This window comes from Agelaius tricolor, unplaced genomic scaffold (genome assembly GCF_023055355.1).
Source record: "Agelaius tricolor isolate 1412-34295 unplaced genomic scaffold, bAgeTri1.0.p SCAF_7, whole genome shotgun sequence".
NCBI classification, from domain to species: Eukaryota; Metazoa; Chordata; class Aves; order Passeriformes; family Icteridae; genus Agelaius; species Agelaius tricolor.
Genome location: NW_027269267.1, coordinates 39,961,402 through 39,975,234, shown reverse-complemented (window position 1 = coordinate 39,975,234; position 13,833 = coordinate 39,961,402). Strand labels below are relative to the sequence as shown.

The window sequence follows — 13,833 nt, the reverse complement described above, 5'->3', positions numbered from 1 at the left end:
CAACATTAACAGAACACATGAATGGGGATACAAGCATCATAACGTCACCCTAGGACACCATATTAAAACAAACTTGTACTTTCAAAGTCTTGAACAGAGGCAAGGAGAGCAAAAAGAACCACTACAGATGACCAACAGCCTAGAATTAAAGCTTTTTTGATTTTCTAAAAGATAGTAGTGTAAATATGTTACAAAATCTTTTCTTTATTTTCTTGATTTAAGACAAGTTAAGGGGTGGACACTTCAAAATGAGTTACTTCCCCTTTAGTTTTAATAAATCCCTTTCCACCAAATATTAGAAAAAAAAGTGAGTAGATATAAGTGAAAAGATTAACAGTTTACTAAAAATCTCTGCAATAGCAACAGGAAAGGAAAGTAACAGTAATAATCACAAGCTAAAAAGAACAAAGAGAAACTCAAAATGGCGGAGAAACTCCTCACCTAAGATGGCACCCACTGAGACAGCTGTGTGTGGGGAGATAAAGATGGTGGAAGCCTTCCCCCTCTTACCCCTCCAGCAGTGGTAGCTTGGATGGTGAAGGCAGCTGGCACATTCCAATGGCTGAAATTCACTAAACAGCTGAAATGCATGGGGGGACTTCATCTTGTTGCTCACAGAAGCAGCAGGCAGCCAGCTGGGATGACTCGGACTCTGCCTTTCCTGGGCCACTGAGTGCTGCTGGCAGGATGGGAATACCGTACGGAGCAGCTGTACACATGGACTGGCGGAATTTGCTGTGTAGCAGTCCAGGACTGCAAAACGCAACCTCTCGGAAAAACCTGCCCAAAGAAACAAACTAAAACAGGAAAAAAAACCAAAAACCATGCCCAACAAAAAACCAAAGACAAAGGGAAGCCTCTATCAACACTGGCTCAGCATTCTCTCCCTGCAGAATGAAAGGGAAATGGCAAGATCCAAGAGGAAACAGAGACTCTGCCTTGAGTGTCCCAGCCTTAAAAAACATTTGTACAACTGGGCCCCACAGTCATTTTGGTTACCCAGGATGCTCATAATGTTTGAATTAGAAGCTATGATTTTTTTCCCTTGAAACTAAAATGTTATCCCAAATAGAATTAACCACAGATGGTACATTACTTTAATTCTTCTACCTTCTGAAAATACAGCAATAACACATATGTCTTTCCTTTATAATCAATGGAAAGGAAAATTCCTGTCACTTCACTTCCTGAGAAATTTTAGAAACCTCTTAGTGGAAAAGCTTTTTTTCCTACAGAATGAAAATGCAGCATGAACTTTTGAGTTCCTTTTAAAAGCCAAGGTAAGATATAAGCAACCTAATCCTTACCAGGTAGTAGGACTGACCAAAAATGTAGAATAGCTTAGTACCTGTAGAGTAGTAAAGGTAAGGCTTACCTTCTGTCTCATAAGGTGGTCTGTGCAGTTAGGTGACAGCTGTAACAGCCAGATCCTTTATCTAAGCTGCTAGTAACATGGCATATATCAATTTATGCCAATTGAATTAAAGAAATTCAAATATCACAGAACAGAATTTTCCAGTTACTGATACACTTTTGGCTACTATTCCTCTAATAAAGAAAATTATTAAATTAAATTATGCATATTCTTTCAAAAATATCATGCTGTTCAATTCATATTACAAGCTTCATCAAAAGCAAAGCTTGATTATGAAGCTAATTAAAGTCTCATTAGATACACAGAGAGGCTATCTTTGGCTACAGAACTATATTATAGCAATTGCTTATATTGCTGTCTAGTGTACTTGAAACATCTTGTTATCTTTGCCATATCTTGCACAGCTTTAGCACTTAAACATCTGAATATGTTATCTTTAAATGTCGTATTTGAAAAATTAAAAAAAATCTTTACAATTCTGTGATGAAATGACTGCAAAATACAGTTGTTTTATATTAAATACTTTTTAGGATATCTGGGCTTTCTAATTTTTTTGAGGGGGGGTGTGGTTTAGGATGTATGAAAGAAAGGAGATAGCTAATTTGATAAAACAGAGCCCAATAATTCTAAGAATTAAATACCTTATTGGAGTTCAAACCTGCTCTCATTTTCAGAGGTAACATTCCAATATAATTGTATTTTATGCACTCTTTTCTCAATAAATGCACAGAAGAGAGGAGATATATAAAATAGGCAGATCCAATCTCTCAGTGACATTAACAGAGAATAGGTCAGATAGTTCCATCTAAAAAGCTGGTTCACAGTTTAGTCCATTCAAAGTGGCTTTTTGCAAACAAATTATGTTAAAAGTTATGTGTCCAATTTTTTTAAACGAAACATTAGAAATTTCAATTTATGATGACTTCAAGTTAGAAAAGTATAGCAGGCTGACTGGTGAATGTAGTCTTTAGATATTAATAAATGTCTCTTGAATATAATCAATGGATTGACAGGGTTTACAGTGAGTAGTGCAGGTGCAAAGCTGAGCTATGTCAGCTTAGGCTCATGGAACTCCCATGACTCTCTTGCTTGAAAAGAGCACGATGGGCCCTTGATGGATTTTTTACTAACAGAGCTATGGTGTGTCAGACAATTTTTGAGTGACTTCTCTTTCAAGGCAATCCCACCATTAACTAACATTACTGAATGTTTAGCTGCTATTAAAATGAGATTGTGAATTCAAGCAGTTGTTTCCTACCCAGTAAGGATTTCAATAAAATGTGGTACATGATCTGAACCACTCCACAACCCTAGGGAATCAGTGACATTTGTACAGGCACAGGAGTCATGGAGAGACACAATAAATACCATCCAATAGCAAAGGTGAGTTTGACTGAACTTTGTAAATTAGATATTATTGCCTTTGTTAAGTGCAGTAGGTGAAGGGAAGGAAGAAAAATAATATTTTATGAAATTTTATTTACCCTGTCCCTGGCACAGAGTAATATAATTGAATTAATCTTTCTTAACAGAAGACTGATAGGACATTATATCCCTTTGGGGAAACATGAATCCCTTCCAAACTTTAGATCTTTGCTCTTTCTAAAACCATGGTTATTCCTTGTTTATTTGTTTGATTTCATTGCTCAGAACTCCAATTAATTTAAAATCTATTGTTTTCTTATAACTCTGCTAAATTTTAATATGGCTGGATAGACTCTGTGGATCTAGATTGCATCATAACAAATGACCATGAGAGAAGCATTTTAAATACAACTGCAAATTCATAAAATTCATAAATAGCTGTGTTCAAACACCTTTTCTCTCTCTTTTTCTTATTATTATTTCTTATCAATTTCTGAAGATCCAAGAGGTCAAACAGATGTGCTGTTGTCCTAGTCTCTGCTTCTTCACCACTGACTATCTGGGATTCATTAATCAATAGCAGGTCCTTTTTTCCTTGTTTCTTTTAAATTCTGTCATTATAATCCTGTATCATTGCACATTTAATGCTGGATAAATTATGGTACATATCTAAATTAGTAAATTATATTTACCATATACTAAATTACATTATGAAATTATATTTACAATCATGAAATTATGTTTGCAAACTCACCACATCACTAAATTGTAATAACAGTATGTATCAAAATGAATATCCATAGCCTGATTTGTAATATGTGATATTATTCCAGGATTTGCACTAAAATTTTCTTATTCCCCTTTTATTTAAACTTTTCTTCTAGGAATTGTTTGAGGCAGAAATTTTATATTGTCAATTTTAAATTTTATAACAAGTTGAAATATTTAAAAATGGATGCCTTATGAAAGATTTATTTATTTGTTCCCTATGCCATATTCTGTTCTTCTCTTTCTTGGGCTCCAAGTCTTTGTGCTTACCTTTAATCTCTAAAGTACTGTGTGATATAACACTGCTTTAGGGTTTTTTAATAGACTTGCACTATTGGAATTCTACAGAAAATATAATTTGAAACTCTCAGGTAAGTTCTGGTTAGGCAGCTGCTAACAGAACATCTGCAAAGTAGCCAAGAGATTGAGAGAAAAATGGTTCAAAAGACAACTTGGAAATGAAGTCTTCATGCAGAGTAGTTTCTGTAAAACTCCTCTGAGATTTGCATAGTGGAAAGAGAGAACCTCTGAGTTCTTCCATGAGAGCAGCTCAATAGTCTGACTAATGAGGGATTTGTAAAGGGACCTTGCATGGAAATTTTCTCTCCACAAACCACAACTACAGCATTCTTCAGTGGAAAGGAAGGTATAATTTATAGATCAATGAGCAATGTCTCACAACTCTGGTAGATACTCTTGCCACTGAATATTGCAAATCTAATTTTGTGTGACTACTTCCACCAAAACTTCAAAATGGCATCATGGAAAAAAAAAAAAAAAAAAAGCTCATGCATTTTCAGTAGCTGGTGCAACTAAACTGAATGGTAATTTGTTTGTAGCCATATATTTAATTCTCCATTTCATTACTAAAAAAGGTCGTTTATGCTTCAACTTACAAGTCAAGGAAAAGGTGTCTGTGATGTAAATAGGGAGTGGCAGGACAGCTGAAACTCCTTTTCTTCATAACACTTCACCCATCAGTCTGCCTCCTCTTTTCTGTGAAAACTGAAAAAACAGGAGGACAACAACCCAGGATTCTTGGATGGTTGGTTGGTGTTTTTTGCTTTTAAATAGGGAAACAAATTTCCTCTCTATTTCTTTCTTCTCCCTGACTTTCAGACACATGAATTTGCCTTACACAGGTATCTGCGCTTGAGGAATAGTTCTTCCTGTTTAGCAGATCTCGCATATGCAAGTGCCATGTAGTTGTCTCAGATAACATAGAGCCTTTCAAATATTTAATTAATTGAACTGCACTCACAAAATCAAGGCATGAGTTAGCAGCTGAGTTGTTGCTCAGAGAGCATGAGTAGCATCAGTGCTGCAGCAGGAAAGCTGAATGTGAGGGGATAATGTGAAGGCTAAAATTTCCTCCATCAATCACAGCTCTTCATTCTACTATTTCTACATTATACACAATTCTAAGAACATTTATATTTAATTTTAATGGTAAACATCTTAAAATACTATGAAATGCTACAAACCCAGTAAGCTGAATGACATGGATATGTCTTAGTTTCAGAGATGACATTGAAATGTGGATCCTTTTCTAAAATCTGAGAGGAAATGAAAGACAGACACAAGTGACTATGAAGCAATCAGTGTTTGGCACATGCTAATTCTGAAAAGAGACCATAAAGAGCTCAGATTAGGCACTAGGCCAAAATGTAGGATGTAATTAAAAAATAGAGAAATTATCTGGCATCCTATCTGGTATGTGAAAATCTCTGATAGGCTCTATTAAAACAAAAGGATTTTTGAGAATAATTATTTATAATTAGATGGAGATTTAATTTCAGAGAAGGTCCATTATGTTTCCTGAAGACAGCTGAATGCCTTCATATTTATTATACATGACCATATGAAATAAAATACATTCAGTAAAAAGAAGTACAATGAGAAAGAGTGAAACTGTGCATGTAAAAAGTAATTTATTAATTCTAACCATATTTTCAATGTATTTGTTTCACTTGCTTTGAATATTTTAACAAAGCAACTTCACTAGCAATACAGACCACAAAAATGGATAGAAAATGTTGATGCTGGGTAAATAAAGACTGATAGGAAGAGTTTGTAGAACTGCATACAAACCCAGTGAATAGGATTTTGAGATCACAATAGATCTGTTGCCAACTTGTTAGCTGAGTTGAAAAATGAAGGAACACAGTCTGTACTACCTAATATACTTGGCAGATTGTGATTTTTAAATATAAATTAGTTGTTCAGAAGAAATTTCAGGCTATCCCATTAGTTTGATCAGTTTCTCCAGATTAAAATGTCTACAGGGTAAATTCTTTAAATTTTGTGAAAGACTTGATTAACAAAGCATTAGGAATTATTCTCTCAGTTCAGATTTCTGTGTTCTTTGACATACTTTAATTAGGTCATGTAACTATTGGTGGTATTGATCAATTGCCTTTTGACTCTGTCTTGGATTCTTTGCATACTATAAATCACATTGAAAATTAAGAGGATATATGGGTGGTCATGGAGTGCCACATCTAGGAGATATTTTCATCTTTTGCTGCATCATTTTATTGATTATTTCAATAGGTCTCATAAATCCAGTGAGTAACTTTCCTAAAATAGGAAAAAAAGAGGGGGGAACCTCACAAGTTCTTGTCATATATAATAATTTATTTTAGCCTACATCTTCACAATTTCACTACAGGATGTACTATCCAAGAAGACAAATTGGGAAGTCTGGTGGTTTGACCTTGGCTTGATGCTAGGTGCCCACCAAAACTGTCCTATCACTTCTATTCTGAGCTGGACAGGGAAGAGAGAAGATACTGAAAAGTTTTTGGGTCAAGATAAGAACAGGAAAAGATCACTCATCAAATACCGTAATGGGCAAAACAGACTCAGCTTGGGAAAATGAGTTTAATTTATTGCCAACAAAATCAGAGTAGGCTAATGAAATAAACTCAAATCTGCAAACACCCTCCTCCCTGTTCTTAGGCTTAATTTTATTATCAATTGTCTATTTCCTACCCCCAATGGCACAGGGAAAAATGGAGTGGGAGCTGCAGTCAATTCTTCACCTGCTGCTGATCCTTCCTGCATGCTTATATAACATAAACCAGCTACATCTTCCCATCAGAGTGCCACATGTCAATAAAATGAATGTGAACAATGCAAGCTCCTCAACACATAAACCATTCCTCTTTCAGTGAGGTATAGAGTACAAAATTATTGTTGGTATTAAGAAAAGCTGCCTACATTGTCTTATTTTTTTTCTGATTTGGATCTTACTCATGATCAATCATGATCATTTAGTTTCATTTAGTTTCATTTAGAATTATTTTTCAAACATAGTTTCTAAATAAGATAATTGTGAAAAAAAAGATGCACTAATGTATAGCCTTGTCATATGTGCTTTACATTTAAACTACTGGAATTAAATGAAAATTGTTTTGAGGTACTGGATGCATCATTTTAATCTTATAATTCAGGAAAAAAAGAAAAAAAAACATAATAGAAAGAAACAAATTCAGAGTAATTAGATATTACTGTGAAGTTCCTGAGCTTAATTCAGGAAAAATTAAATTGCTTCAGAAAGCACAGAGGGAGATAAGAATCACTGGTTAATACATACCTTGAAAATCTCTAATTTATAAAGAATGTAATAGACATTACTACACACATAAAATTTATAGTGGGTATAGAGGTTAGAGGTATAGAGGTTAAAACACAGCTTTCAGTGGCTTAAAAATAGTCTCACATCTGTGAGATTTCAATTTACTAGGGTATACTTCAATCTACAAAAAGCACTGGTGATGCTGGATCAAAATTTCAGAACTCTATCACTATGAAAGCAGAATGGATAGTTGCCAAATAGCACCAAGCATATGTACTGGAGCAGTTGGCACTGATTTTTTGTGAAATAAATAATTACCTAAAGTACAGAATCATAAAGGAATTTCCCAATTATTCTTTAACTAATCTAGAAAAGATATAATCATTTTTAAATTATATTTTCCCTCAGGCTCAACCTACATTTAATTCTTAATTAAAACTTCTGTTTACCGAGCAGCACTGTTGACACAGTAGGATCAGAAAAAAAAAAAGTCTATTTCCAATAGCATATTTTAGAGCCCTTTATGTACAAACTGAACAATTTTAGCAGAATTTTTTCCTAGACTGCAGTGATTTATTTTTCATATAGGTATACATGTTTGTTTACGTTGTTTTTCATACATGGTAAAAAAGATTCTTTGAACATTCAGGTTGAAATCAGACTAGTTAACATTTTGTCTTGGCCCTGTAAAAGGCAAAGCCTGTGGCCCTGTAAAAGCCACAGAGTTCTGGTCACTTCATAAAATGTTATTTTGTGCAGTTTCCCTGTGAGGCTAAATGAAAGACCAAGAAAACATGTCCAAAGACAAGAATCTGAGACTCTCTTGTCCTAATATAGCACTAAACTACAGATAAATCTGACTTGCTTTTTCTCAGCTAAACCAATTCCTGGCTAAGCACTTGTTCAGCTTGATGGCTAGGGAAAGGAAATCATTCCATCCTGGTTTCAGCCTTTATCAGCTGTATCTCTTGCAATGGCACTATCCCATGTACAAGGCAGCAGACTCCATCAAAAAAAGTCTCAGATGCAGGTCCTGAAAGAAGCACTCTAGTTAGAGGGAGATAATACAGATGGGTATAATGGTGAGTGCCAGTGTTTGCCATGGCAACAAAGAAGGACTGTTATCTCACTTGGCAAAGAATATTGTTTTCTGTGATCCTGACATTTTTGCAGTTTGCCATTAATCAAGAATTTTGATTCTACAGATATACAAGATCAATTAGAACTCTAAAATATTTGCAATTCTATTTCAGGTATTTGATTTTCTTTATTCTCATAATCTTCTCTAATTACAGCAACAATCTTTTTAATAGTATTCTCATGTGCACTGTTCTTAAATGTTTTATTTTATTCTTCAAAAATGGTTGTATGAAAACATGTCATCATTGTCTAGTGATATCTATAAAAACACAAATTTATTGCTTTCTTCTTATATATTACATAAAATGTCACAAAATATCCCAAAAAATAATTTTATTCATGGAGATATTTACTTTTGAACCACAATTGCTGTATCAACTTTGCTGTTTTGTTTTGCTTGGTTTTGGTGTCAGGGCTTTTTTCTTTACTTGTTTGTTTGTTCTCAACATCCAGCTGGATTTCACCAAGGCTACATATTACATGTTACCACCCATAGCTGTTGTTCTTCTTCTTACAATTATTATCATCATTATTTAAAACTCAATACATTGTTAACTACTTTATTCTCCATTTTAAAGACATCAACAGTGAAGGAACTTTGCTTACACTCTGCACTTCAAGATCTGTCCCTACTGCCAAATACCAACAAAAAATAGTCCATGTTACATTATCCATAACTATCATTTTAACCCTTCCAGTTCTTGCCCAGTCCTACTATGGAGCAGTGGGTAAGCAGCATTAGCTATTGGTGTTAACTCACTACGACTTTCCAGTGCTTAAGAACTTTTGGCAACTGCCTCTACAGATTTTCTTATGTCTATAAAGATTTGACCTCCAATAATTCATGTGCTTTTAATGGAATAACTATATGGTTGAGCTAATTTTTTTGGATGACCTATTTGATTATGAACCCAGCAATTTTTGTTCAAAGTACTCGTGCTGCTATAACTTATGCCAATTCTCTGATTGAAATTACATATGACTACAAATGAGAGCAAATATTCCTACAGTACTCTACACACAGATATGCCTTTTAAGACTGTCAGGGTTTTGTTTGTATTTTATTTAAATAGTCCTTCAAATGGGGAAAAGCTTCAGTATTGGCACTAGAATGAATTCCATTCAGTAGATGTTAAAAATACTAAAATTGTTGTAGGGTGCTCCTTACTAACACAGCTTAAGAATAATAAAAGTGCTACCAACACACCAAATGTTAAAGAAGGTAGATCAGAATGATGTTATATAAGGATTTCAGAATTAAAAGAAACGACAGCCTAGATATTTTACAGTGTTCCTGAAATAAACAAACCATGCAATATCGTGTCAAGATAAGACACACCAAGGGAAATAACATTGGCAAACCATACAAAACACATTCTATATATACATGTTAAAATAAATCTCAAGGACACGCTTTAAATATAAGGCCAAATGCTGATAAATATGGTAGGCATTTTACCTTCCTACATGAAATAATTTCAAAGCAATAGAACCAAGTAAAGAACCACTAAGGCTGAAGAATGGAATAAAAATTGTTCAGTGTTTCAATTTTACTATTTAATTATTTATAAAATAGTTACCATTAATTTATATTATGTTATTTTTTTAAAAAATTGTTAACCATACTGCTAGTTTATATTGTCTTAGTCCAAATAGGTTACTCATTGAAGTGGTTCCTTTTACAGCCTGTAACTCCTGAAAGAATGGGATTCATTCTCCATTACGATGGAGATAGTGTTTTTTCTTTCTCACAAATCAAGCTAATTTATAAGTCAGTAGGTCAAAAGACAATTTTGTTCTTTTTCGAGTATTAGTCACTTGGAAATAAAGTATTGTAAAAAACTAGGGACATAAAAACTTTTTTTCCTTTTGTTTCTTCTTTTAATGAAGAAAATTAATTATTAAATTAGTATCTATTAGATATTATATTATATTATATTATATTATATTATATTATATTATATTATATTATATTATAATATGAGACCTGACAAGTACCCTTTACAAAAGAATAAACACATAAAGTAGTTAAATGAGGAGTAGAATCCAAAATATAGGCAATATAAGCAATTTCCTAAAGGTTTTCATGTTCACAAGCAAAGGGAAACATTTACTTATATTGTTACAACAGAGAAAAAGGTTTTACATAATAAAAAAAAAAGAAGAAATAGCACATGCAAATTTTACCCCTTTTTTTCAGAACTCATTGAAGAACATAGCTTGATATTGCCCTTTAAATGTATTTTATAAGAAGTGAAAATATGTGGCTAAAGCATGATGTACTAAACCTATTGTCAACAAGAAGACAAAGAGACTGAAAGAGAAGGGTCAATATCACTGCTACAACATGGAGAATTCAAAGAACCTGGAGGTGTTACAATGCAGCAGTGTCCTTGACCACAAACCTGACATTCTTCAGAAAAATAAATAGACAAGAAAATGGGGACTTCATTCTTTGGATAAGAATCGTTTCAGTGAAATGTATATGTCTTCAGTATATATATAGGCTTTGTGATATGGTCCACCTTGGTTACATTTCTTGTTAATACAAAGAGGAATGTTTTCTTTTCATTGGAAAATAGGGTGTTAACACCTTATCCAATGTATTTTACAATAAAGTGAACAACATTTAAGAACTGTCTGTTCTTCTCTATCACTTTCTCTATCAGTAAGTGAATTCACACAATTGGAGATTGGAGAATCGGAGAATTATTGCAGGAACTTCATGAGACAGGAAAAGCAATTTTCTGTTGTCTAAACAAATCCTAAAACAAATGGCATTTTTGTCACAGAGCAGAAAGGGGAGTGCTGGAAATAAAAGCCTCTTTCATTCGACTTAATTACAGTTCTGGTACAGGTATTTCCAGAGAAGGTAGAATTGGGTGTTACAGAAGTGGTGCATTACGGGCTAAGAAATATATTTGTCCCAAAGCCCCTCTGCATATTGTACTTAGAATACATTATGTATTGTATGAGATTGTATGTCAAGGTTTTGAGAACAAGGTGGGGGAAGATGCCAGAAGCTTACCCCATGTCAGATAAAGCAAGTGCCAGCCAGCTCCAAGTTAGACTTGTCACTGTCCAAAGCCAAGCCAGTCAGCAATGATGGTAGCACCTCTGTGATAATATGGTTATGAAGGGAAAAAAAATAACCAAACCTGCTGTTCAACAGATGCCAGAGACAGGAGTGAGAATATATGAGACAAGCAACTCTGCAGACACCAAACTCAGCAAAGAAGGAGGTGGGGGAGCTGCTGGAGCAGGGATTCCCCAGCAGCCTGTGGTGAAGACCCTGTTAAGGCACTGGTCCCTCTGTAACCCATGGAGTTTCCATGGAACCTGCAGTGTCTGAAGGACCCCATGCTGAAGCAGGTGTATGCCTGAAGGAGGCTGTGATCCTATGGGAGGCCCATAGAGGACCAGGCTCCTGGTGGGACATGTGACCCTGTGGGGAACCCATGCTGGAGCAGTCTGGTCCTGAAGAACTGCTCCTTATGGAAAGGAGCCATGCTAGAGTCATTCCTGAAGAGCTGTAGCTTAGGGGAAGGATACATGTTGGAGACATTTGTGAATGTCTCCTGTGAGTGGGACTGCACAAGGCAGCAGCAGAAGACATTGATGAGGAAGGAGCAGCAGAGACAACACAGGATGAACAAACTGCAGCCTTTTCCCCATCCCCCTGAGCTGCAGCTGGAGAGGAGGTAGAGAATTTAAAGGTGAAATTGAACCCAATAAGAAGGGGAAGGTGGAAGGAATACATTTTAAGGTTTGGTTTTCTTTCTCATTCCCCTACTCTGATTTGATTGATAAGCAATTCAATTATTTTCCCTAAGCAAGTCTCTTTTGCCTATGTTAGTAGTGATAAGAGAAGTCTCCCTGTCCCTAACTCGTCCCATGACCCTTTTGTTATATTTTTTCTTCCCCTGTCCTGATGAGGATGATGATTGATAGAGCAGTTCTGGTTTGCACCTGGTGTCCAGCCAAATTCAGCCCACCCCACCTATATAAAATTCTCAATTATTCAAAACTACCACAAGCCTCTTTTTAAAGGAACTCAAAACACATTTCTTATCAATGACTCCAGGCTAATTGAAAGTCAAGTCAACAGAAATTCCTTCATAGATATAAATAAACTCTCAATTATTCCATTGATAATTGTGTCAAGATCAACATTTGCAAAAATACTGATAAGATCTGATGGAAGCTGGCCCTGTTTTGAGTGGTGAGTTGAAAGAAATTACTTCCAAAGGTCCCTTTTAACTTAACCTGCTTTATGAGTCTATGTTTCTATGATTTTAACATCATCAGTAACTCAATAAAGTCTTTCCAAATGCCATGTGAAAACTAAAATTGGAATGAGAATAGTAGACTCTGATAAAATATTTCTGAAAAGTACTTTCATTAAATAAACTCCTAACCTCTAAAATCAGCCTAAATTTCACAATGGAACAATACCATTTATTCATTTTAGTCTTTAGTCCCATCCTAACAGATGACCTGAAAATTAGATCAGTAGGAGATAAGTAAATGTCCTCATAAATGCTTTTCAAGATCATAACCAATAAACTTACAAAAATTAATAAACAGCATTTTTAATTAAACAGTACCCTTGTATTATTACAAAAGAAAAGGTGTTAATATTTATCTTCAGAAAGAGAAAAGGGGTATCAAAGTTGCTTTATGACTGGTTAAAAAAAACAGATTAATGGAAATATTACACAATATTATAGGTAGCCCTGAAAAGACAAGACATTGTCAATACATAAAGATACTCAAACACTAGGTGAGTAAAAATATTCCCGATTTTATATTATTTTTACTCTCTCAAAATTATTTAAATAGCATTTGATGAAACAACCTCCTACTGACATAAAAAATTGAAGACATAATATATGTATATTACACTATATCCAGTAGAGATAATTAGGTATTTTACACTTAAAAACAATTCATAATCTTTTGTTTGGCTGTTTTCCAGAGTTCTCAGTTTTTTATTTGTTTCAAATTTGTAACAGAATTATAGATGCATACTATAGGCACAGGTATGTTGCCCAGGGAGGTTGTGGAGTCTCCACTCGTGGACATTTTCAAAAGCCATCTGAATGTGTTCTTGGACTATCTATTCTAGGCAGCCCTGCTTGAGCAGAGGAGCTAGACAAGGTGACCTCTTGAGGCTTCAGCCATGCTGTGATTTTGTGGTATATTGGTGCTCAAATATGTGTGACTATATATAGATATTAATATATTCATACATTTTTGTTCATCTTTTAGGGACATACTTGCTAAAACATACTGTATAAATTACTGGAAGTCACCATCTTCCAGTTTCCAAAGGAATATATGGAAATAAAGACAAAACTTTCTGAGTATATATTTTGATTATTATTTTCTAATTTCAGTCCTTGATTATGATTCTCGGAATGCATTTATTATGCCTGCACTTTGGGAAATCTTATGCAAATTTTGGTGAAACTCTTTATGACTCCCTGCTCTCAAAAGAAGATAATTTAAAACTTTATTTACAACTGATTTTTAACAACGTAGCTGATTTTTACTCTTTCCCTGGCATTTTATTTTCTTAAAAGTTTACAACTTAACATCCAGA

General features: G+C 34.5%; 1 protein-coding gene across 14 annotated transcripts in view; it reads right to left on the bottom strand.

Moving 5' to 3' along the window:
• The window catches only part of LOC139591842 (collagen, type I, alpha 1b-like), a 68,217-nt gene that overhangs the window by 33,217 nt on the left and 21,167 nt on the right, over positions 1-13,833 (bottom strand). For 5 of the 14 annotated variants that reach the window (XR_011679773.1, XR_011679771.1, XR_011679758.1 and 2 more), the window contains one exon: positions 511-4,513. The exons of 4 other annotated variants lie outside the window; for them this stretch is intronic. The gene's annotated coding sequence lies outside the window, so the exon portion shown is untranslated. Of the gene's footprint in view, positions 1-510; positions 4,514-6,502; positions 9,532-11,256; positions 11,493-13,833 lie in introns of those variants that run through there. 5 more of the 14 variants (XR_011679775.1, XR_011679760.1, XR_011679761.1 and 2 more) reach the window with 5 other exon arrangements.